General features: G+C 39.3%; 1 protein-coding gene across 3 annotated transcripts in view; it reads left to right on the forward strand.

Moving 5' to 3' along the window:
• SLC25A21 (solute carrier family 25 member 21) overlaps positions 1-26,460 on the forward strand; it is a 452,302-nt gene that overhangs the window by 180,432 nt on the left and 245,410 nt on the right. The window contains exon 1 of one of the 3 annotated variants that reach the window (XM_054972243.1): positions 16,037-16,120. The exons of the other annotated variants lie outside the window; for them this stretch is intronic. The gene's annotated coding sequence lies outside the window, so the exon portion shown is untranslated. Of the gene's footprint in view, positions 1-16,036; positions 16,121-26,460 lie in introns of those variants that run through there. 3 annotated transcript variants of the gene reach the window in all.

Genomic DNA, 26,460 nt, shown 5'->3' on the forward strand with positions numbered 1-26,460 from the left:
AAAGCAGGATAAAATCACAATATCTCAGTCACAGCAGTATCTCAGATTAGATGATGTTTATCAATTAGTTTAGGGCTTTCTTGATGTGAGATTCTGTACTTGATGCTACGAATGTACAGTGTTGGTGTACAGGCCACTTGTGCCAGTCCAGGTGTTTCATTTGTATTGCAGACACAAAAGCAAAAAGTAACCCTCTCAGTTCTAAATTCAGCCATCTTTTAAAAGAGCTCAAGGGCAATTAAGCGTAATAATTCTTCTAAGGATGTCAGGGGAACCACTGCTTTTGTCAGGGAGCCATGTGCTAGGTCGTTATCAGAGTAAATATCCTGTACACACAGTTACTAAGAAGTCAGAATGTGGTCATCATGCGCTTGAATCTCTCCGCAGCTATAGAAATATTGGTTTCCTTCCAGTTTCTGTGAATCAAACGGCAGGGGTCCGTTTTGTAAAGTGAGCCCTCCAGAATTCACACAGCTGTAGACAGCAAGTACCAAATCCAACTGAAACAATTCCTAAAGCCAGCAAAGCCTGTCCAGTCACAAAGCTTCCTTTTCAAAACTGTTGTTTTCTGTTTTTAATATTCTTGAACTGTATTGATTACATGAAAGATGGTTTCCTGATTCTACTTTCCCTCAGGAAAGTAACTATTAATAGGAGCCCTTGCTTCTTTTGCATTTAGTGACTAGTTCCATGAAAAACAAGAGAAGAGTCAACTGTCTGACCTTGCTCAAAGAAGAATGAATGAAAATGGGCCTATTCATTCACAATATTTCTGCCATCCCTGGAGCCGCTGGGTCTGTACTGGAGAAGACATTGAATGAATAAATATTACATTTGCTTAGTAATTTCCATGTATGTGATTTCAGAAGTGCCGCTTCAGATAGCAAGTATCCTGGAAAGCCACAGAGGTGTGTGTTATGAAATTCCTGAGCCAGAAATATACACAAGGAACATTGTTTCAGGACATCACTGTGATTTTTCAGAATGGTAACACAAATCTGGGGTACTTGGGAGTTACAAAAACCACTCCCCAAAAACTCAGTGTTGTTTTTCATGTTCAGCAGTGTAGCAGGCATCATCTTTTTCTTTGATTCTACTGATTTCCCAGGCAATAGCCTGGGAAAAGCAGCTCATGCCCAGTGCAAGCCAGGCACAGGCACTGGTAAAGCTGCAGTTCTGGCTCACTCCTTCTCCTTCCTTCCCTCCCGTGTAGGGGCAGAGCCCTTTCCCCCTTGACAAGTAGGATAGCTGGGGGCACCTTATTCAGGAACCCATAGAACTCATCCTCTTGGTCCAGTTTGCTGGAAATTTGGGGGGAGGTCTTTAGTGAACAAGGAGCCCAAGCTCCTTTGCAATTTTGGTGTCATTTCAGTGAAAAACAGATGCTCCAGTCTAGGGTTGCCACCTGGCACTCACCTTATTGTTCTTCTTTGCAGTTGCACAAAGTATGTGCTCCTGCATGATGATGTCACTTCCGGGAAATGACGTCACCATGCGGGCCTGGAAGTGCAAACACGCTTTGCACCAGGCCAACTTGGGCCCAAACTGGTCTGATTTGGCCCGTTTGGGGCCCAAATCAGCCCCATGCAAAGCATGGGAGTGCTTTTAGTGCAGTGCAACAATGTCACTCCTGGGAGTGATGTTGTTGCACCATCCCAGGAGCATGCCCTGGAGACCTGGTCTCCCCACCCCCCTCGTCAGCCAGGTGAATGGTGATGGAGGGCGGAGAGTGAGAGTGAAGAATCCCTCACCCCCACCGGGGGAACAGCAACCCTACTCCAGTCCCTCCAAAAAAAAAATCTCCATTGGGAAAAATGCTAGAGCAGTGGGACAGGACAGGATGAGACAGAGAAGTTTTCTGCAAAGGAAGCCTTACATACATGCATGCATGCATACATACACACACACACACACACACATATATGTATGTATGTATGTATGTATGTATGTATGTATGTATGTATGTATGTATGTATACACACACACATACATATATATTGTCAGTTAGTCACTGTAAGAGTAGAAAAATGAAATGAATACAGACAGAGCTTGTTAAAAAAGTGGACTCACCTCAGCTTGATTAAGAATTTGGCTTGGCAAACAGAGCTGTTTCCCTGAACTCTGGACCTGAAACTGCATCATATTCCAGTGACATCATTAGTATAGAGTTTGAATGTTCTTCCCTGAGCCCCTTTATTCCATCTCACCTCTTCTTTCCCTTTCTGTATACCAAGCCTGGTAGTTATGGCATATTCTGAGTCAGGGGGGTACAAACATTGGAGACACCACTAGTTAGAACTTAGAAGTCCCTTCTCTGCACCTTTTTTGGAGGCAAACAGAAGGGTAAATTAACAATGCAATCCTAAGCAGTGCAATCTTAAGCAGAGTTACTAATCAATGGGCTTAGACTGGGACAACCTTGCTTAGGATTGCATTGTACATTATCTCATCTTGCTCAAAGGTTCTCCAGCTTCATATGTAATGCAAGGGGCTGGCTTGGACCCTGTTCTAACAATCACTCGCACTGGGTCCCCGTGCCAATTGACTGCTCCCCAAGTGTCAGCACAGTTTTTCTAGTCGTTGCTGTCCTGGTGCAGAGCCCACCCACTGAAGAGTTATGCTCAGGGCTTTTTTTCTGGGAAAAGAGGTGGCGGAACGCAGTAGGTTGCCCTCAAAGAAAATGGTCACATGGCTGGTGGCCCTGCTCCCTGATCTCCAGACAGAGGGGAGTTTAGATTGCCCTCCATGCCACTCCAGCGGCGCAGAGGGCAATCTAAACTCCCCTCTGTCTGGAGATCAGGGGGTGGTGCCACCAGCCACGTGACCATTTTCAAGAGGTTCTGGAACTCCGTTCCAGCTGAAAGCAAAAGATAAAAAGATGCCCATGTTCTGGCCCTGAAAGCTAGAACTTCTGTTGCTTTTTTTGTTCATTTGGTTTTGTTTATGATTACGCTGCAGTGTTTTTCATTGAATCCATGTGAGTAAAATTTTAGTTTGGTCTCTCTGTCTTCAAGAATTCTTCAGTGCACACATATCATGAATCTCTGCCAATCCTGGAATGGAGTTGGAAAGTATTTAACTATGACTGAACCGTCACAGCAAAGTGCATAAATTCACACAGTAGTTCTCATAACGTTCATGTACCAAATGAAACAAATTCAGTTTTGTGACATTTGGAAGACTTCCATAGGAATCCTACGCACAGTTACTCCAGTCAATGGGCTTAGATTGGAGTAACTGCATAGGATTGTAATGTTCTAGTGCTAACCCTAGCTTTAATAGTTGGGGGGTATTCTGAAAGACATACTATGGAAACAAAACTTAGAAGACTGCGCATCAGATTTTACAGGTGCACAAAACATTCGTTTGTAATGACTAATAGTCCTTTTTCTTAAAGGCTGACAGAATGTTGAAAGGAATGCCTTGTTTACATATGGTGCTGGAGTTTATTGACCAGTACCGAAATGTATGACCAAAAAGAGGTTTTGTAGAGCCTATTTTTGTTTTTTCTGGAATCATTCTCTCTATCCCCCTTGCTTCCTTCAGCTTGAACTACCTTGAAACATGTTATTTTTAAAAGAAAGTTCTCCTTCAAATAAAGAATATATAAAACATTGATATCTGAAAAAAAAATCAACACACCAGATATTAAGACTGACCTTAGCATTGTACTAAATTTCTAAAAAACAAAATTAAGTGCACTTACTGTCACGAATGTCACATGTCATAACAGGGTAGGCTTTAACGACCTAGTGTCAAAAATAATACTGGATGCCAGATGGAGTGGCAAGCAACAGGGAGGAGGGATGTCAGCTGGAGAGCACAGCTGGAATGATGTCATCACTCAGCACCAAATACGCAGCTGGCTGTAAATTGGGCGTGAAGGATTCAGAGGGGGGAGGAAAGCCTAGGCAGAGCAGCAACAGTAGCTGTGGCCACATCAGATATATTGAACATCCTTGGCATTGTGTATTTCTTTTTTGCTGTTGGGCAAGTCTGGAAGCAAGCAAGGAGACTGGAGATGATGGGCAATCTTTGGAATAGCCTCACACCAGCCATACCACAGCAAATATGGAGTTTAATTTTAAAGGGGTTTTTTTTTGTAGTGAATACATGAATCTGCCTTCTACTGAGATAGACCATTGGTCTATCAAGAACAATATTGTCTATTCTAATTGGCAGCAGCTCGCCAGGGTTTCAGGTCTTTCACATTATCTATTACCTGATCTTTTAAAAGTGGAGATGCTGGGAACTGAACCCAGGATCTTCTGCAAGCAAAGCAGATGCTGTAGTATTTATCCATGGCCTCTCTTGGGCACTTATAAGGAAAATTCCCACCCAGAAATCCAGCAAAAGAGAAGCTGGAAAATACTGCTGGATGGTTTTTGCATGGATTTCTTTACTGTAATTCTACATTCCCTAAACAATCTGGCTTTGATCCTTCTTGCCCTGCCTTCCCTATCTCAGTACTCTTTCTACCAGAATTTCTTCAAAATATTATCTATTTGCTAGTCCTTTGTTGTTCTGGATTCCCTAGACCTGAAGGTTCCAAAGAATACCTCTGCCTGCCATTTGAATAGGAATGGTCAACAAATTCTCCTTCTGAGGGAATTAAGGCTGTAACACACAACAGTTTTCTATTTGAAGATTTTTTTTTAAAAGCTGAGAATGTGTGCCCTTCATTGGCAGGTTTGCCTGCAAGAAAGAAGAAACAACCTGTTGGGACTGTACATTTTGAAAGACAAACTTTGTATTTATATGCATGTTATTATACATGTGTTGCATGGACTGTATTACATGCATTGGGGCTATATGCTTGCAGATGGACTCCCTAATATTTTTAGAGTATATATATTGGAATACTTACCTTGCACTTCTTGCTCTCATTGCATTGGCACTTTCATTAAAATTGCATTATTGTTATTATCTATCAGGTTTCTGTAGACTGTTTGGTCCTTGTTTGGCAATATTTTGTTTGAAATCTATCCCTACTTGTTTGTGATACCCGTATCACAGTGACAGAAATAGTTTCTGTCCCTTTATAATGCCTAATTAAAGGAAGTTTCTTCATCTCCATTTAAATCTGTTAGATTTAGCAGTGTCTAAGGTAATATACCTTGGCAAGTCAGCCTGGACTTGTGTAACAAATTGAAGAAAAAAAGATACAGAGTTAGGTGCTTGGTTCTTTATAGCACATGCTTTAAAAATATCATCAGGTGTGAGTACTGAGTGGGAGTGCTGAGCGGCGTTTTGGAAAACTCGATGTCATCATGCATTTTAGAGCAGACATGGTAAATCTATTCATCATGAAATGAAGACCACCACTGTGTTTGCAGAGCAGAAAGCCAGCCTTTCTTTTCTGGATAATAAATGATCACAGCGCTGGAAGTGAGTCAGACTCGCCAGAAGACAAACTATCTTTCATTCCAAATATCTGGATTCACCTGTACATATTCAGGTGCTCAGCAGAAATGAGTTTTGTCTTCAAGGCTGAAAGACCCTTTAGTTTAAATTAGGGGCATTTCACTGGACTTCCCCAAGAAAGTAAAATAAATTTGCTAGTGGTTACAAGTTGTAAAAAGCTGTTAAAATACACAAGTTCTGCCTCATTTCCAGTGAAATGCTGTGACTTAAGAACACTCGTTTATTGTTACCCAGTACGCTGCCAGACTGTCCAGGTACATGTAATTGGATATCCTTTGGTATTGCTTTAAGCATTTCATTATCATTTACGGGTTGTTTCGAAGGACAAGGGGAAAAAAACCTCAAAATCTCTGGAGAGAAGTACTAACTAACTTTCAGCAATGCACAGCAGAATGCATTAAAAAAAGGCAGAGAAAGAATAAATGGACTCCATTTGACCTTTGACTTAGAAGGGCCTTTCTGGTATTCTATTACTGTGGAAATAGGTTCCTTTAAATGGCAGCCCCATCAGAGGTGAGATGCGTAAAATAAGCTGTTATGTAATGAAACATGAAGAGATATACATGAAGTATTAAAAGCTTGACTAGGCAAGTCAGGCTGTGTCAACAATGCATTAAGGACATCTATCATAGTCCAATTTCAACACTTATGCTCAGAGTGTGATACCCTGACTGCACATTAGGTATGTAATAAGCACGGTGAAGTCTAGCCGTCCATCACTAACCTGTTACACTGATATGAATTATGAAAGGGCTCGTAGGTGAGTTGTCTGTTGGCTAGCGCAAGGACCGTTAGCTATTATTAGGTTCTTGTCTTTAATCTGAGTTTGTATTTACAAATTAGAGAATTTTTCATGGCTCTCATAGTCATCCTTTAAATCTCATCCTAATGGTTTTCAGTTCTTTCACTAAGGGCAAACACTAGTTAAATAATGTGAGTTACTGGCTATCTAGTTTTGATGTGCCTATTTTTAAAAGAAATGATCTCATGACTCAGACAGGAGGCTCAGGGGGCACTGATAGAAAGTTATTTATTTATGTAACTATTTCTCTGGTGCTTTGTGGCATTTCACTATCTCACTGTTGTCACTAAGACAACCCTATTATGTGTCACACCACCCCCTGAGCTTCAGGGGCTGGAGAAACCCATAACAGAATGTCATGCGATGACCTTAGCATCTGGGAAGGTTCATATTGGAGAAAGCAGATATTAAGGACCCACTGATATCACTGGGTCTTAGTTATGTCATCTGCAGGTCTCCTGCAGGTGCCACCCTGCACATGGGCAAAATCAAGAGCAGCTCATACACAGGCTTTCTCTGTGGCGGCACCTACCCTGTGGAACAGTCTGCCTGAGGAGGTCAGAAGAGCCCCCCACTGTCCTAGCTTCCACAAATGATGCAAAACCAAATTATTCAAAAAGGCCTTTGTATTGTAGGGATGGGTCTCAGATGCTCCGCTAATGAGTTAAGGACCATAGACTTCACTCATAGACGTCATTACTATGTTGTACGATCTATTGCTTTAAATATGTGCTCCTATGTCAGTCCTAGAATTGCTTATGTTCTGTTTCAGCATTTCTTCAACTCTGTATTGGATTCTTGCTAATGTTATGTATTGTAAACTTGTGTTTATTTACCCTATGGCATTATTTATGAAATTGTCCTTGATACTGACTGTACTACTCTCACATGTGTAATTCACCTTGAGTCTTAATGAGAAAGGTGGACCATTAATGACATAATTTTTTTAAAAAAAGTAAATGAATGGTGGCTTTGCATTTTCCTTTTAATTCTTGTTTTTCTGAATCTGTCAACATAACGAGAGTTATTCTTGCTGCATTTCTTTCCCAATCCCTGAATGCAGAATCCACGCAGGGGGGGGGGGAGAATCACCACATCCTCCCTTTTCTGCGTGCAACTCCACAGAAGAGAGGAAGGAGAAGGATTTTGCCTCCTTCCCATCTTCCTTCCCATACTCACAGCTTTTAGTCTACCCAGGTCCTGTGGCCTCAGTAATCAACATTCTGGGGATCAAAAGTGACAGCTGGCTGGAGAACACTGCAAAAATCCCTATCTTCCAGCATCATGCACTGATAGATTACTGGATGCAACCTTCTGTCTGTAAATTATTTGAAGTTACCAGATTTACTGAGTTATCAGCTGATAGGATGACGTGGTGTGTGTTTTTCCTAGGATGTCCCTGTCATCCTAAAACAGAGGATCCCTGTCTTCTTCCCCTTTCATGGTGAATAATAGCATGGGGATATTTGTTTTGATCAGCAAATTGCATAGGGGATGAACTCCCTATGTCCCAGCACAACGCCCCAGCCACAAGGCAGCTGCTAATTTTCTGTTTAAAACACTAGGAAGATCCATCCACAGGTTTCACAGCATCACATCTGGTTCGGCCTTCATGCATGATGAATTGCTTTTTAAAATATAATTGGTTAGAATAAATTGTCTGCTTCGCCAGTGTAGTATAGTATAATGGTTGTTTTGTGAAAAGCAACTTTACAAATTTGTGTATCACTGTGAATGAAGCAAGAGTCTCTGACCTGTTGTTGGAACTCAGTGAAAACTAAAATTTGGTTTTTATAAGTTAAATTCCCTTTCTCTGGTTTTCCTTACAAAGAATTACATTGTGGTTCAGTGGACAGAGTTCTGTATTTGGACATGGGTGCATCTTGGCTCAGTTCAAGATGAGGTGATGGCTATCTGTATTGGCCTTGAGCAACTTTTGCTGTGACTTGGCCTCAGTATTCTGTCTGTTCTAGGGGAACAACAATGACTTACCAGTCTTGCAGATATGTTTTGTGGATGACTAAGAAAAAAGAGTACAAAACACTCTGAATACTATACTGCTTTCTAAAAAATAATAAGGAATAGTGCTAGAAACAGTCAATTGGAATTCTAGTACTAGGTAATGAAATGATACATGAAAGATAAAGATGATGCTAATAGTTTTGTATCTTCTGTTTTGGCTGGAGAGAAATACAGAATAAAGTAACTCCTATGAACCTCATGCTTAAGGACAGTTGTAGTCTGCCTTCTTGACACTGGATTCAATAAGTAGAAGATGCTGATCTTCAGTTCTGGGGTTATGAATAGAGATGGGCACAAACAGCAATATGAACAAAAAAAAGCCACGAACAGCCCAATCTGCTGTTCGTGAACAAGCTGTTCATGAGGCCCCATTCTAAACAAGCAGGTGGTCATTGCAAGCCTCGTTCGTTGCTGTTCGTTGCTGTTCGTCAAGCCAGACAATCTGGCACCTGCAATCAATTCCCTTGGCAACTTAGGCAGGGATTGTCTGAACTCTGTCTGAACTCCTGCTGTTGCCTTGGAAACCCCAATCAAAGCCCAATTTAGCTTGATAGGCAGGTCTTCCTTTCAAGTGTGGAGCTCCAAATTTGTTACAAGGGAGCAAGGAGCAGAGGGGAGGGGGGCTCCCAGCTCTGGCTTAGTTTGTAGACAGTGGAGAGGGAGAGTTGCTGTTGGCATTTTGATAGAGACAGTGTATTGGAGCTTGAATTTTCTTTGTGTGTGGAGGGATAGGGATCTACCCCTTCAAGTTCCAGGGCTGCTGCCAGGCTCTGAGACCAAGCTATTATTTATTATTGGTACCTTTCCTGGTGCCTGCTCAGGTCAGGTTTCTGGGAGTGGTGCAGTAGGGATCTTGACTTGGATGATGGCTGGAGGAGAGCCTGCTGGCCCCCACGAACAGCCAACCAGGAACATGTTTGTGAACAGGTCCATGTTCATGGTTGTTCGTGAGTCCCTGTTCGTGGATGGCAATGAACAATGAACATCATGTTCATTTTTTTCTGTTCATGCTCATCTCTAGTTATGAATCAAAATAGAATCAAAGCCAGAACCTATATGGGCTGTACCCGCATTTGTTTGAGGGACCTCCATAAAATAAGACAGAAGACAACCAGAGATGAGTTTAACTGCTTTATGAAAGTGTCTGGTCAATGTCATCATCTATTTCTATTTTAAGAAAGAAGGCTCTACTTGAAAGCCATTGGAAAGTCTTTGTTTGGGCAATACTGCCCTGGCTGCAAACACAGTCAGCAAACAATTTTCACCTTCAATAATTTTTTTCTTTGTATTTTGAGAACTCTTGTAATCTGAAGAACAAAGCTGCAGCTTAGTTAGGATGTACCAAATCCAGATCTGACCTGATCACAAGCAAGGGCAGCCTGTTTACTAGACCGTGGGAACCAGTAGTGGAGGGCCCCTATCCAGCCCTGTTGCCCCCCCTCCTTGCTGCCCACCCAATGGTGTCATCGAAATCTGCACTGGCGACAACCAATGGTTAGCCTCTGCTCGCCTCCACTCACCCCTCTTCCTTCCTGCCCTGCCAGGGGCCTCATGGTGGTAATGGGGGAGGGTGAGAAGGCAGGTGGCAGCTTCTCACTGAAGGCAGGGAAGAGGTCAAGTGCCACCTCTTCACAGCATAGTGATGAGGCCATTCCTCTGGGGAAACTCTGCACATGCTACTTTGGATCCAACCAACTGTAGGTAATCTTGGTCAATATAATGCAATTTTGTATTCCTTGACCTATGACTCGTATTGTATATATAAATGGAAGAGATCTTACTTTGGTCTTTAATTATAGATACAATTGTTTTTGTAATCAACTTTATATTATTGGCATGTAACATTGTTCTCCCCACATCATTTCAGGTACCTCTTTTTCCTTTACCCTCCCGTCTTCTATGTAGTTAGACAAAACAGAAACATATATGTGGTGCTGGTTCCATATGAACTTTATATAACATATGTGTGTGTGTTACTTTCATCATCCTATCTGCCATTCTGATTGACAGTTTTCCACACAGATGTGATTGACTACAACCTTGATCTAGTTAGCTACATCCACACGAAGGAATGAAAATTACACATAATCCTATTGTTTTTCTTTTTAAAAAAAGTCTGGTGCATTAAGTCCCAGCTGTCTCAGGTGCTGTAGCTTCCAATTGTGTTACTAACATTAATCCCCTCGATCGTTCTCAGTCTCGTTAACCTCAGCAGTCCAGAATGCTAACTGCCACTATCAAGTACAAAATTGTTTTCATTACACATCTGTTAATTTCAGTCAACCAAGTTAAATCAAATATTACAAAGCAATCTAACTGTTCAATTCTCTTGTGTATGGTTGGCAGATTTGTATGGATAAGATAGTTAATTAAAAGTTTTTTTAAAAAAAGAAAATATACTCTTTCTCCATGTTGACTTTAAGGGAATGATACAAGGAATAAAGATAAAAGTATGTGAAAGTCTAGAACTAGCATCATTCATCTTGGTTGATTTTGTTAAAACTATTCTGACCTTTAAAGAAAGTCTGCCTTGATTGTGGAGATGCTTTTGCAATGTGACCTCCCTACCCCGATTTTTCTATTAATTTTAATACCCATATAACAATGCTAATGCCAATATTTTCTGTTAAAATTAATTAATATCGATATCGATGTTAAACTTGCTCCATTGAAACATTATGTTCATAGGATTCAGTCAGTATCCCATCCAGTGCAGTGTCTTGTTTTCCTCAGCAGCCAATCAGATGTCCTGGAAGGCCCACAAGGGGCACTGAAGTCAAAACCTGTTGCCCTCCCCCAGTGGCTGACATTTAGATGTATGCTGTCTCAGGACACGGACAGTTGATTTAGCTGCCATGGCACATGGTGATTAATAAATCTATTCTCCATAAAATTGTCCAATTCTCTTTCAAAGCTATCATTGCTAATGGCCATTGCTATATCTTGTCGCAGATGACTCATCAAGTTAATTTTTGTGTGGTGTGAAGAAGTTTACCTTTGGTCTGGTCTTAGTTTACTGCCCATGAATTGTAGTATTTGAGGATGCAGAGAAGTAGTTATGTCAATCCACTTCCTTTGCACTATGCAGCAGTCCCACCTTAGTTATTTTTTTCTGAATGGATCAAGGGCTAGCAACGAGGGTTAGCATTGCTGGAAAGATCTTGGAGGTCCAGTCTCTCAGCAGTCTCTCAAGTGCAATAGAAGCAGCCCCAACATGCCTTCTTTCTTTGGGTGATGAACGGGGTGAAATTGGATCCCTTTGGAAGGGCAGGATTCTCTGGGAAAGATTGAACCTTCACACTGTCCCATCCTCCTAGCAGCAGTGGCTACTCATTTTTCTCAGTAGACAGGCAAAAGAAAATGAGAATTCAAAGCAGGTGCTTGTCTGGCCTCTTTAACTTCATTACAGCAATACTGTAGTATAGAATATCTGAACCAATGCTTGAGTGCTATAGTTGAATGGCTAAGGATAAACAAGCTGAATCTGAATCCTGACAAGATGAAAGTAATGCTGTCTGGAAAGGCCAAGTCCCTGAAGGACATGGAGCTTCCCCATTTTTGATGGGGTCCAAATGTCTCTTGCTGCCTCAGTTAATCACCATGGGGTGATTCTGGACCTATCTTTATTGTTGGAAAAGCAAGATGATGCAGCTGCAAAGAAGGAATTCTCCCAACTCCACTTAACTCAGGAGATGCCCCCCTATCTTAATTTGGGTGATCTGGCCACATGGATCTATGCTGTGGTTAATTTGGAGCTGGACTACTGTCATGTATTCTACATGGGTCTGCCCTTAAAGACAACCCAGAAAATAGGGTGCTAAGCAGAATCTGCATATCACTCCCATTCTACAGACACTCCATTGGTTACTGATCTGGTACCAGGCTCAGTTCATGGTTCTATCACCTACAGATCTCTTAATGGCACAGGGCCCACATACCTACAGGAGCACTTCTCCTGCTATATTCCACTGTGAAAGTTTCACTTATTAGAGCAAAGCCTTCTGAAGATGCAAACTAGCAAACAGATGGAATCAACAGTTGCCTGTTCATTGCATTCTCTGTGGTGGCTCCCACATTATGGAATGGTCTGTTTGAGGCTATTAGGAAGGCCCCCATGCTTTTATCTTTTTGCAAAATGTGTAAAAGAATTGTTCAGGAGGACATACTTGTAGAGGAGTAGTGCTGCGGGCTGTAATATAATGGATCAGGTCAGGAACTGACTGCTATTAGAGATAATGCTTTTCCTCCCTTCCATTTCTTCAGTCCTAGCCACTCTACACAAAGTTGTTTTACTAGAAACTGTTGCTGTTAGACTCAAATATGATCATATTTTGTAATCTGCTTACTGATTGACTAGCTTTGGTTTACTAGGAATGTTTGCAGTTAGATTCAAATAGTATCATTCAGGGCTTTTTTCTGAGAAAAGAGGTGGTGGAACTCAGTGGGTTGCCCTTGGAGAAAATGGTCACATGGCTGGTGGCCCCACCCCCTGATTTCCAGACAGAGGGGAGTTTAGATTGCTGGGGCAGCACAGAGGGCAATCTCAACTCTCCTCTGTCTGGAGATCAGGGGGCAGGGCCACCAGCCATGTGACCATTTTCAAGAGGTTCCAGAACTCCGTTCCACTGCATTCCAGCTGAAAAAAAGCCCTGGTATTATTCAAATGTTTTTAATCAGTTTATTGATTGTCTGAATACTACTATTGTTCTTGTAATCTGCATTCAGTCCCAGTGAGAATGGTGGCCTATAAATTAAAATAAAATCAAAAATAAAAGTGGGCCACTAGGTAGCATTTTCCTGATGGTCCCCTAAACCTGGAGGCATCCCTGCCTGGAGGTAGCCCTACATCTTAGAGTAATCTGAGTAAAATATTAGAGAATATTCAAAAAGAGCATATGATGATGATGTACCTACTTTCTAGTGTTTGTAAACTCAGATTAGGTCTGTAGAATGAAAAACTTAACCTAGTAACAAATTTAGTTTGCATCAGCTGTAGTGATGTAAAAATAAGAGTCCAATAATAGTTGCCGTACAGCTTCCTAGATAGCATTCCACTTTGTCACCATATTAAGTAGTGTCAACAAGCAGCATCAGACTGCTATATAATACATCCTTCCAACAAGAAGTTAAAATGTTTCAATCTGGAAGGGAGCAATCTTGATGAGCAAAGAGTTCTCACTTCTCTGTGCTTGCAGTATTCCCACCTGTTCCCAGTACTGAGCAGAATTTTGGCATATGCCCCTCCCCCATGCAGAGATCCGTGTGTAACTAGCAGTTAACACACTCACAGAGTCCCCAGTCATTTCCCTCTTATTGGGAGGAGGGTGGAAATTGCCCTATACCAGCTGTTCTTTGTGAGGAGAGGGGAGGTGATGGCAGGCCTCCGAGTCCTATTGCTGTTATGGATCTCTTCAGTCCTGCATACATGTTATTTATTGGGCGTCTCTGTTGTCCCACACTGTGGTGCAGCTGCTATGCTAGTTCTTGTTCCAAGGACTTGAGGGGGAAAGGACTCTTATGAATAGTGATGACATTTTTCTTTTGTGAGTTTAAGATTCCTAATTTTGTAATCCATCTGCTATCAAGGTTTATACATTCAACATATTGTCAGAAGACTTCTATGAATGCAAGATGGTTTTATAGTAATCATAACTGTGTAGCAGTTTCTGATCTTCACACAAATGTCCAAGATAAACAATACAAGCCTCAAAGATGAAACATTTTGTTTTTATGCATTTCACTATATAAACCACCCCCCTCCCAAACAATAGGCTGAGTTTTAAAAAGTTAGATGAGATGAAATCACTAGCAAATATGTCGGGAAATGTTAACTATGTGAAATACAGGTAATAATCCAATTTTTCCTAAATTCTAGTGCAGCTGACTAAACAATTACTTGTCGGGGTGGGGGGTAACATTATACCATTAACAATATTTTTTGAAGCTGCATAGTAGGGCTGAACTAGTAAAAACTATTAGAGTAACACAACTCTTTGTTAATGTTGCAAGTCATAGAAAGAGATGGAAGCAAGGAGTGGCAAGGGAGACAGTGGAGCAACAGTGGAACATTTCTTCCTTTGCGTTATCCCAGAGGCAAACTGAAAGCCAATTTGGTGTAGTGATTAAGACTAATCTGGAGAGCTGAATTTCATTTCCCATTACTGCGCTTGAAGCCAGTTGGGTGGCCTTGGATCAGTCACAGCTCTCTCAGAGTTCTCTCAGCTCCACCCACCTCACAGGGTGATTGTCATGAAGATAATAATAATAACGTACTTTGTAAACTGCTCTGAGTGCGTGTTAACTTGTCCTGAAGGGCAGTATATACATTTAATGTATATACTGAATTATTTGTGAGCCAGTTCCCATGTGTTCCTGGTGTGTACATTGTATGAAGCTTGAGACTGAGCCTCATGCATCTTTCGCCACTGCTCATACAACCCTGTATGTGAATGAGAACCTGGGGTAGGCAGTTTAGGATTTGTCCACCTTGTTCCGTGGCAGATTAATAATATATATTCAGTTTATGTGTGTAGGAATTTTGTGAGTAGGGTACAGGTCACATTCAAGAATCTACATGCAGTGGTGCTCATGCCTGAGGTTAGTTTTGGCACCCCATTGCATATGCAATCTATATACCAAGTCTGGGTCAGACCTACCTGCTTAATATTTGACAATAACCTTCATGTCAATCCTGAAGCCAGTTTTCAAAAACAGGACTATACGTCATAAGTCTCTAACTGATCTATGTGCTGCCATATCTTTGCATATCTCTTTAGCAGAAGGTGAAGGAACAGAAACCAGTTTCATCCAAGAATATACTATTAGAATTGTGTTGGTCAGGAGGAAAATATTGCACAAACAGTTATAAAGAAAGTTGGAAGTGATGTTGTGTGGCTAATCTTTGGGGGTTAGGTGGGTGTTTATAGACAAGATGACCTTTCTCGAGGTTATGCCCCAACAGAGGAATTCCCTCATGAGGGTTGCTTGTCTGGCTCCAAATCTGTAATCTTTTAGTCAGCAGACAAAGTCTTGTTTACCTGAGCCGTTGGTGTTTAATACTTCCATTTTTACTGCAGTGCACGGTTTTATTGTTGCATTGGCCTTGTTGGTTTGTTAAGTAATTCTCTGAGTCTGTATGCTCTTGTTTTGATAGCTTTTGTTTAGTTACTAATGGCAGCTCTGAATTTTTTTATATTTGCTGCTTTGCTTTCCTTTGTTTTTATGGTGGTGTTTTATAGGTTTTTTGTAAACCATCTTGAGTACCACCACTGACAGAAAGGCTGGATGGATTTTTGTTAACAAAATTAATAAAATGAAAGAAACTCTGCACAACATATTATTTCCTCATTGAAATATAGGTTCATATTTTGCATTTTGTATTGAATAACTAAAACATACCTTTAAGGTAAAGCTAGACACCAATGAAACTGCAATATAATTATAACCCCCATAAAATTCCACAAATTGCTTCTGTGCAGACATTAATTTGATATGTAGTACATTTTGAACCTTCTTAAACAGTAGAATATTGCAGAAATTAAATGCTAGGTAGATATTTCTTCTACCTTTATCCACTAGGTGACAGTACAACCCTTTTACCTTTTTAGTAGGAGACAAAGGTAATACAAGTGAAAGAAAAAGGTAACATTGAACAAAAGCTCGTTGAATGTGTTCTGTCCAGTTAAATAAATATTATGTAATGTGGGTATGGAAATTATCTTTAGATTTCATATGACTCTGGAGAAATATTTCTCTTGAATCATTTTCTAGACAATTCGCACAGTAGATCTTCAAAATAAAACAAAGCCCCTTTTTCATTTTTACCAAAAGACTGTTTCCAAACCATTGTAATGGACAGGAATAGTACATAAGGTAAGAAATGTGGCATGCATGTACTACAAATGTTAGCAGAAGTTTCTGAGAGCAATGACAAATAATTGAACTCATAGTAATAATGCAACCATGTATAAAATTAGGACTTAAAAAGCAAAACTGAAATGCAATTATTTGTTTTTTTAAAAGGTTTAATTTTTATTTAAAAGTAATTTTATTATGTTTAGTGCATAGGATAATTAATTATTGTTAAATGATTTTATTGGCTTAACATAATGCTATAGATTCTAACGCCTACAAAATAATAGGCTGGATCCTGTGGATCTGTTCTGCTAATGGTGGAGTTGTCTATCGATGGAAAAGTGTCTTGATTTGCACTGATGAGAGCTCCTTGTGCTGGAAGAAGGCTCCGTCATCAGTTGAACAGCTCTGTAGAGTCCTACCCACTGTACTTTACTGACACTATTAATAGAAAGAAGAGCTACTCACCCTGTGGAGGATCACATAAACCCAAAGTCATAGTGTGCAATATGGCAAGCTGCTCATAGTGTGTTATATGATACATTGGTATAATGGGTACTCTTGCCAATTGCATGAAGTTACAAACATTAAAAATACTTGTATGCATCACAAATATGTAGGGTTTTTTGTTGTTGTATCATCAGTTTTGTATATTTCACATTAGTAATTAAAGTAATATAATATACTTGCCAGGAATTTAATTTAGAACATGATTTTTCTTTATACCACACTATCCTGTGTACCTTAATATTTTAAAAATAATTTTATTACCATCATAGTGGTGATTTAAATTAAAAAATAAATATTGTAGCTAACCAGTTATGAAAGTGTGGTTCCTCTTATGCAGTTTCACAATCATTTTAAAAAACTTAGCCTTTCTTTTCCAAATGCCACTTGGAGGGAAAGAATGCTATGGAGAAAGATGGACTATTTAACTCTTGCTTTTCCGTTCTGTTTTTTTTTTTGCCCCAAAATGAGCAAGCTGCTTTTACCAAATATGAGTACCAATGAGTTTTTTCCCAATGGGAATAAATACATTTTTGGGAGTGCCATTTTTCAATGGTAAAAATGTAGGTCAGTATAGGGTTATTAAGTCTCTCTCTGCCCCTGCTGTATTCCAGAAAGGAACACTGGCAATTGCAATTTTTTGTGTGTGCAAAGTCTTTTAACATGATTGTGGAACGAACCATAATGTGGAAGTACACCCGTCCTCAGACAGCCAGCTGGATGTGTGCACATGTGTGATATGTGCACCCATGTCCAACAACAAATATACATAACACGTTGTTTAGTTTCACAGTGTGTAACGATAAGCCATGCTATTATATAATGCCCAAGTGCTTTTCATGGTATTTTAAGTTCAACATATGGCTTGCGTTAACTTCAGGTGTTCGGTTCAGCCAGTGTGCCCCTCTTTAGCCTCGTGGAGTAGTCTTGTATGTTTCCTGTTTACAGACAACAACATCGTATCTTGTTTGCAGATAATGGATAAGAATGAGGTAGCCTTGTTGCGTGGGGATATTCAACCACTTTTCAAAGACCAGGGTGATGTTTTTCCTAGTGCTAGAATGAAAATACACCGACTGCAGCACAGTGCTGTCCTCCGCAGAGTTACACCCTTCTAAGGCCATTTGTTTAGGACTGCATTTGAAAAGACTTAAACAAAAAACATAATTAAAAAAATGTAACATTTCTTAAACAAAACCAAAAACCAGTGTAAGGAAATTCTGTCATCTTAAACAAAACCAAAAACCAGGGTAAGGAAATTCTGTCATCTTAAACAAAACCAAAAACCAGGGTAAGAAAATTCTGTTATCTCTCTTTACTCATACACCAGGCAGCATTGCCTGGGTGAGCATAACACATATCCACAGTCCCACTGGCTATTCAGTATCAATATATTAATTGGAAAAAGGGGGAAAGAAATCTCTTTTTTTTTAAAAAAAATTTTTTTGGTGAGTACATAGTTATTACATACACTCCCCATCATACCTAATTTATTTCAACCCCCACCCTTTCCCTCCCCCCTCCTTATAGACTTCCAACAGCTTTCCAACCCTTAACCTATCTCTTTTTCCATGGAGAAAAAATTCAATTTATGGTAACAAAACAGGGCTGAATAAATGTGCTAGCCTCTCACAGAGGCTCACACTCAAGATTTCTGTACTGTGTACAGCTAAGGAGTTATAGCTACAGATGTATGGCATATTGGTCAGAAATGCACGTAGGTTTTGTTAAGAGTCCATCATTTTTATATGTTTTCTCTGCAATCCTAAACAGAATTACACCCTTCTAAGCCCATTGACTTTAATGAACTTGTGAAAGGTGTGACTCTGCATAGGTTTGCACTGCTAATGCTGTAATTTAAGACATTAAATTGCCGTTGAAGTATTGGAATAAAATCGTAAACAGCTTGCTTAAATAAAATATGTACAATTATTACATATCTGTGTGAATTTCCTCATAGACTTCTGAAGAAAGTAATTTTAACAGTAGATACTCCTTTTTGGATTTATTTAGGTATAAGTATAGGGACTGTATTAATAGAATTACAGTTACCATTATCATAGTTTCCAAAAATTGGTTTTCTGTGTTCATGATTACCGCTGCAACCCTATATCCAATGACTTGGGAGCACGCTCCGTTAAGCTCAGTGCAAAGTGTTTCTGGCACATGATCAGGCTGTGTATATCCACTACTTTCATGGAAAAGCCCCACTAGATTGTAAAATATTTCCTTTATCTGCAGTGAATTTTTAGCCCACATGGTGAAAATATGCTTTTACCCTTAGATAAAAAGAAGATAGATTGAAAGATTTTATAAAAATAATTTATAAAATTAAATTCAGACTATAGGTCACTTCCAGTTAAATATTAATGGTAACTAAAAAAAAATTAAATAGTATTAATATGTAAATAGCTGTTGGATTGGATTGTCAATAGCTATGTTGTCAGCAGCAAAAGTTTAGTGAGCCATTTGATATTGTTGGTTTTGAAGTCAAGCTCCTTTCTGGAATAGAACAATCTTTTAAAAGAAAACAGTTGGATAAAGCACGGCACACTTTGTGACGGTGGTGGGCCAGTTTCTTATCCCACAAAAGAATACTCGTGATCAGACTCCAACATTCCTTGTATGCTGTATAGAGACAAGGGCATGTAAACTAATCCTGATCAGTCTGAATCTCTGTGCTAGATTAGAATACGTGAACCATGCTCCGAGGCAGTTTTCTTCTACACCATGGGTATTCTGAGTCCCTAAAGTATGCTTACAAAGAGTGGTTTTTCTATTGCCTGTAATGAAGATTACAAACTACAACAGCAATAAAAGCTAACTAGTCGGGGAATGAAATAACCTGTTTTATCCATGTGGCAATTAAAGAATCTTTCACACTCTCTTAATTACTTTTACCTGAAAATTCACACCAGTATTGTATTGTAAAGATTAGCATTTACTTAAGGATATGATTCTTCTTCTCATCCTTTGCATGTGAGTATGTGTATTACAGTGAGATTTTGTGGAATGAATGTGTGTTCCCATCTGCATTGTTAGAACAAATATATGCAAATCATAATCTTTTTGGCCGGGAAGATCTGATTTTTTCTTGTGATTTTTAACATTCAGAATGCGTTAGATCTAAGAAGGACATTGGTTTACATGACAGAGTTCAATACAAATATACTTTGAGTTGGAGTGTTAAACTAATTTCCATATTCTAATTATAAATACAATAAAATTGAATTTGTTGCGTATGATTAAGAAATTTTTTGAAAATTATGTTCCAAGAGATGATATCAAAGAAAGGCGGGAAAGCACAAGGCACTAGACTATCCTCATGCTGCAGTGTTTCTAAGTGAGAACATTTTGAAGCACATATTGCTTTATCTGCTTTTAAAAATAGAAGTAGAAAAATATATCTGAGCTTCCTTTTATTATGTATTTTTATTTGAGGTTTGTTGTCTCCTGCTTAATTGTTATCTCTTCCAGGATTGTGCCAAGTGATGAAAATATAATATAATGGAGGATAAGGTATGTAAGTAAAGGGAAGATGTAATTAAGTAGTGGGTGATGGCTGGAGACTTTGGCTAAAGTTCACAGGCCAGGCGTGGATATAAAGGACCTTACTAGTAGTTTTCTTAATCATTGGAGCTATGTTCAAATTGTATTTCTAGTATGACCCATGAACAAGTTCCTATTCTGAGAGACATCATTTTGAAAAAAAAGGAGACAGGGAGTGTCCCCAAATGACTCCACTGTTCCAGAATTTTGTGCTTTTATGCAGGTGAGAGAAGAAAAAAGAATCAAGTGTCCAGGTGCAAAAGGAGCATAGAAGCCAAGGAGTAAAACTGTTCGCTGACTCTCCGAAAACAACCACAGCATTTTATTGGGTACACAATGAAACAGCCACAGACTTTCGGCAAGCCAGTGCAAATAAATATATAAAGGAGAAGACAGTCAGTACAGAGCATTAACAGCAGCACTGTCTGTCTCAACAGGATTTCTTTTTTTAGGAGTCCTTTAGGCTTTCATTTTAGGCTTCGATTTTCAGTTGTGGCTCTGTTTTACTGGTACCAGCATCTGCTCAAATTAATGTAATTTCCTAAAATGAGTTAGCTGCGTCTTTGGCAATTTTTAGATTTCCCCAGCCAACCTCCCGAATGCCTACTATGTATCAAAAGAACCACTTTGCACGTACATGGTAAATCATTATGGACAGTGAGTGAATGATACCCACTTCCAACAGAGGACTGCCTCTGAAAGTTCGAGATGCATTTGCAGATAAAGCAGTTGAGATAGTTGTAATGCCCTAAGTATAAGTTGAGAAGGACTAAACTAAACTGCATCAAAAACAATTCTTTTCCTATTAAAACACTTCTATTTTAGCCATGAAAAACATTATCTCTTTTCCCATGGTTTCCTTTTACATCGCACTGGGATATTTTTATTTCATAAGAGGCCAACTTCCATTGACCTCAGTAAAGCAGGACCAGGCCAGGAGTGCAACCACTATTAGGTTGCTTTTCAATCATTTAGTAAAGTTACAGCTAGACTTGTGGAATCCCAAATGAAAACTCTGTTTCTTTCCATTATATGCTTCCAATATGACAACAAGATATTAATATAGCTTACGGGGGGATATAAAAAAGGAAGGAATCCCATCGTAAATAGGGTACATTTAATATGTGATACAATTCTTAATGTGGAAGGAGAAAACAAAATACATATTGGATACTCTGTTCTGGGCTAGGTTTTTTGTTTTTGTTTTCAAATGAAGCACATGCTATGTTTTGTAAATGTAAAATGAACAGTTTTTAAAATATTTTTTAGTTGCAAAACACTTAGCCTGACTGAAACACTGATCTGACATTGCAAAATGAAATAATCCGACATTGATCCGACTCTGCAAAATGAAATAATAAGGAAAAGTTCTGAGAAACTGCACAAAACTAAGTGCAGCATAATGATTCTCCCGAAGGGAAGAGGATTGTGTATCTATACCTTTTTTAAAAAGTGTTTAGTTGTTAATAGTTGTTCCCCCATGTCCATAACATACACAATTTTGCTTTTATTATTCATTATTTAGTAATTAAATAATGATGAATAGTCAGTTGTAGCAATTATAGAATGAATTTTAATTTTGCCCTTAGTCTTCTTAATACTGTATACAATTGTGTAGGGCATATTTGTTTCAATCATTCAAGTGAAAATGCATGTCTATGAGTCTGAATTTACTGTCTGAAAAATTCTAGATATATTCATACACTTGTGTTGCTCTGCTGCAGTCAGTGTGCAGAATTCAAAGTGGTTTTTGTGCAGGCAGAAGGCTCTGCAGGTTGCTCAGGATTAGCGTCCCCCACAATTCCCATAAATGTTTCCCTTGCATTGCAACCCTCTTATTGACTCACTCCGTGTAATCTGCCTTGAGTCCGGTGAGAAAGGTGGACTACATATAATGTAAATAAATAAAATGTAGGGGTAACCCATTGGTGAGCAGAGCTCTATTAGTGATCTTTTGGAATCAACTTATAGAATTTGTTGTTAAATTTATTTTAAGGTTGTATATGTTTATACTGAACCAAAATACTACCACAATCATGCTAAGCACATTGCCTTGGAAGTAAGTTCAGAAGGTTGTAGGTTACAAACAAAAAGGGTTAGACTACTAGGGTATACCCTTCTAAGTCCATTGACTTCAATGGACTTAGAAGGGTATATTTCTAGTTAGAATTGCACGAAAAACATGTATTCTGTATTTAAAATGTTGAAGTGTGTTTCTTAAAGATTGTAACTCCTGTAGATTACTGCCTGGTTTTTTTCCAAAATATTTTGCTTTTCAAGTATTTCCATTAGGAATTATTCAGAAAAATGTAGATGTTTGGTTTAAAAAGTTTACTTCGTTACATGCCTAAGTAGGAACAGCAGGATTTTTGGCAATTGTTAAAAAAAAATTAGAAGCAAGGAAGCCACAATAATAATAAAATTAGCTTAAGACTCTATGTTTTCTTTAATTTGAATTCTTTCTTCTTTTGCTTAAATGCACATAGCAAACCCTGCTATTATGTTTTCAAGTTTTGTAACATTATAATTAAAACAGTATTTTTCTTAAAGCAAAAATAAAACTGACCATTTCCTATTTCTGTAGTATGAAAAACAAGAAACAATTCTAAGCACTTGTGATTTCTTTTCTGAGCAGTTAGTCAACGCTGAAAGTTCAGGATCCTTTGAAAGAACATCCTTGTTTTGTATTGATATTCTTCCTATGACGATAGTCAATATATTTCCAATCTTCACTAATAATCTAAAGTAGAATTCTTATGATTTCATTTGCCTGCCTGCTTTAAAGACCATGGAAGTAACCAGAGAATAAAAACATCAGAACCGGATAGGCAGAAAGAGGAAAGTTTTCTTAAAAGAAGCATTCCAATCCATTTAGCAGTTTCACAAGTCTTAATGAGATGATAACTCATCAAGTCAAGCTTATTTGTTACTTTCAGGAAGTACACCTCACATAAATGAAGGAATTATTTGAAGAAGGATCATAGAAGGGTGGGGACTGTTTGTGATTCAGCTTGGTAAAGGTAGACACAGATTTACTTTGGTGTTTGGTAACCCACTAGTATTGGTTGTCTGTGGTGTGACTATCTGGTCTTTATCTGGTGTGATTCATGGCTTGTGAACTGAGAAGATGGAAAACGTTTTAGAAACTGATACCTTCAGATTTTCAACAGATACAGCACACAGTACAAAAAGGAATTCTTGAGTTAACTAATCATTTAATTAAATAATTAAATAGTTGGGTAATAGCTATTTAAAACTTTCCAGTTCGTTTACTCAGTTGCTGTGTATTAAAAGCTGCGTCCGAGAGAAAATTTGATACATAATTTGCATGGTTTTTATATTTACATTTTTCATTTATATCCTATCCTTGCTACAATTAGCTCAAAATGGTATACATACATTTATTTTCTTTTAATCCGACAACATCCTGGTAGGAAATGTTATGGTTGTCCAAACCCACCAAGTAAGTGAACCCAGAGAAGGGTGAATGAGGAAATGAGTCTAATTTATATTTACATGTCATCAATCAAATTTAAGACAATTATCAGTGCAATCCTAAGAACATGTTCCTGGGAGTAAGCCCCACTGAGGAGACCAGAGTAGGTCTCTGAGCAGAACTGCTTAGGTTTTCTTTGCATTGCCATCCATTTTCTTGAATGTTTGGGTTTTGCCTGAAAAGTGGAACAGAGCTTGAGAGCTTATCCCTCTTTTCATTTCATAGCTAACTATCACAATTGTCATTTGTTTGCAAGTGTGAACAGTATCCTTGGATTGTGAAAGTTCAAAATTTTAAAATGTTTGGCATATATGCTTTCTTCCACTGCTTTCCCAGTTCACATCCTTCATCTTATTGATTATATTTTTTTAAAAGACTCATTTCAGTCCTGCTTTTGATGTAAGTGGGAGTAAAGAGATGTGTAGTGGTTTTTTTATTGTACCTATTTTCTTTTTGTCTGGGGGTGGTAAAAAGTGTCATCAATTTATAGCAACCCATTAGGATTTTCAAGGCAAGAGAAGTTCAGAGGTGGTTTGCATTGCCTACTTTTGTGTAGCAAGCAACCCTAGTATTCTTGGTAGTCTCCCATCCATGTACTAAACCAGGTCCAACCCTGCTTAGCTTACATGATCTCATGAGATGAAGCTAACCTGGGCCATCCAAATCATGGATATATTTATATTCGCCGCCAAGTCTTGATCACAATGGTAGTTCCCAAGTCATAGCTGACTTACGGTGATCCCTGGTAGGGTTTTCATGGCAAGAGACTAACAGAGGTGGTTTGCCATTGCCTGACTCTGCAACCCTGGTCTTCGTTGAAGGTCTCCCATCCAATTGCTAAACAAGGCTGCCCCTGCTTAGCTTCTGAAATCCAATGAGATCAGAGCAAAATAACTTTAAAAAGAGTGGTTTCCTTGGTTGCTTCAGTCCTGATAGAGTAGATATTTGGAGAAACCACATGGCATCTCCAGTGTTCCTGTCTTACTCATTTTGCCTCCATGCCTGATTTTCAAAGCCTGCAAGTGTTTGGGTTCACTTTTATTAATTGGATTTATGCATTCTCAGCTACTGCCGGGAAACTGTAGCTCAATCCATCAGCATGATGAATGCCCTTGACTGATTAATGCTGCAAACTATGCAAATGCAAAAGCAGTGCATACAGTCCATTTGCCTGTTGAGACATTCACAATGCAGCAAACCTGTGACTTATGAGTGTGCAACTCCAGCAGCTACCCAACCAGCTGCGGTGCTGCATGCCTCTACCGTACAGATGCAAAAGTCCTAGATAGGTTGTTACCCTATAAACAGCCCTGAATACATGATTTGAGACCTAAAAACCCTAAGAGCCATTGTCCCAGAGATCTGGAGGCAGACTTGTGAAAGAGTGTTCCTATGTACCCCCAGCATTCTAGGTGACAATGTGGTTGGATTGAATTGTGAGTAAATCAAAGAGACTTGACATAAAATAGGTGTTTACAAACAAGGTAAGTTGGAATGCTGATTAATTTTTCGTTAAGTTCCCAGCATCTCCAGTAAAGATGTATGGGACTCAGCTGTCTAGAGAACTAAATGCCTTGTTTGTACATTCTATGGTAGAGCTGACTCTTTATTTTGCATAAAGCACAACAGCCCACTTTCGGAACTTGGAGAATGTGCAAAGACACGCAAGGCAATATGGGAAGAAAAGCTATCAGCTGGGTGTTTGTATTAGGATCAGTGGAGAGAAGAAGCCCATAATCCATACTTTAGCCTGCATTCCTAAGAACACTTTCCTAGGGATTAAATCCCACTGAATAAAATGACCTGTTCCCTTAGCCCCTCTTTTTTTGGGGAGGGGGGGAGGTAGTCCCAAAGTAGCTTTTTACTAGCTTTTTACTAGAGTAAAAAAAAAATAGAAGTACACAAAATACATTTTTTTTAAAAAAAGGACAACCCAGAAACTGGAGGACAGAAATAGAGCTGAATGAAATACCATCAAAATCAGTAGAGTTTTGAACCTTAATAATAAAAACCATGGTTTCAGTCTTGAGAAGAGCAGCAGCCAATGCTTACAATGAATGGCAACAGTGTTGATGATATTCTCTAGCATATCTTTTAAGCTACTCAGGGCAGGGATTGGGGTGCTTGTTATTGCTGTGGCATATGTTCCTGTGTAAGTATTCAGAGACGTCCTTCTGAGGAGGTCGGCTGGGTTGGTGTGGAGGGGGCTGAGCTGCAGTAGTTCTGCTTTTACTTAGCTGCCTGGTGTCAGAAGGTAGTGCTGTGAGCGACTGCTGCTCATCCCTGTATCATGAATGTTTAGGGACCAGGAAAGTTCCATCTTGTCCCTCATGTTATTTAACATCTGCATGAAACTGCTGGGAAGGTTTGCCGAGGGCTTTGGACTGAGGTATCAGCCCTCTGCTGCTGACAGCATGTTCTATTTCTCAACTGATGCGTTTGCAGAAGTCCTGGGCAGGAAAGTAATGGGACAGACCATGGCCAATAAACTGAACTTTAATCCAGATGGAACTGGGATGCTGTTAGATAATGACAAAACCCCTTGAGGACTAAAGAGTCAGCCAGTTGTGGAAGAGGATGCAGTACCCCTGAAGGAGCAGTTTCATAGTCAAGGGATGCTACTGGCTTCTGGCCTCTGGATGAAGGTGCAGGTTACCTGCATGGCATGCAGCCCCTTTTATCAGCTTCAAATGATATGCCAGCTAGAACTGTTCTTCAGAAAGTGTGATCTGGCCGTGGTAATCCATGATCTGATCCAGCCAGGTTAGTTTACACATACTGCTGGATGTGAGGTTGCCTTTCAGAA

This window comes from Eublepharis macularius, chromosome 2, assembly GCF_028583425.1.
Source record: "Eublepharis macularius isolate TG4126 chromosome 2, MPM_Emac_v1.0, whole genome shotgun sequence".
NCBI classification, from domain to species: domain Eukaryota; kingdom Metazoa; phylum Chordata; class Lepidosauria; order Squamata; family Eublepharidae; genus Eublepharis; species Eublepharis macularius.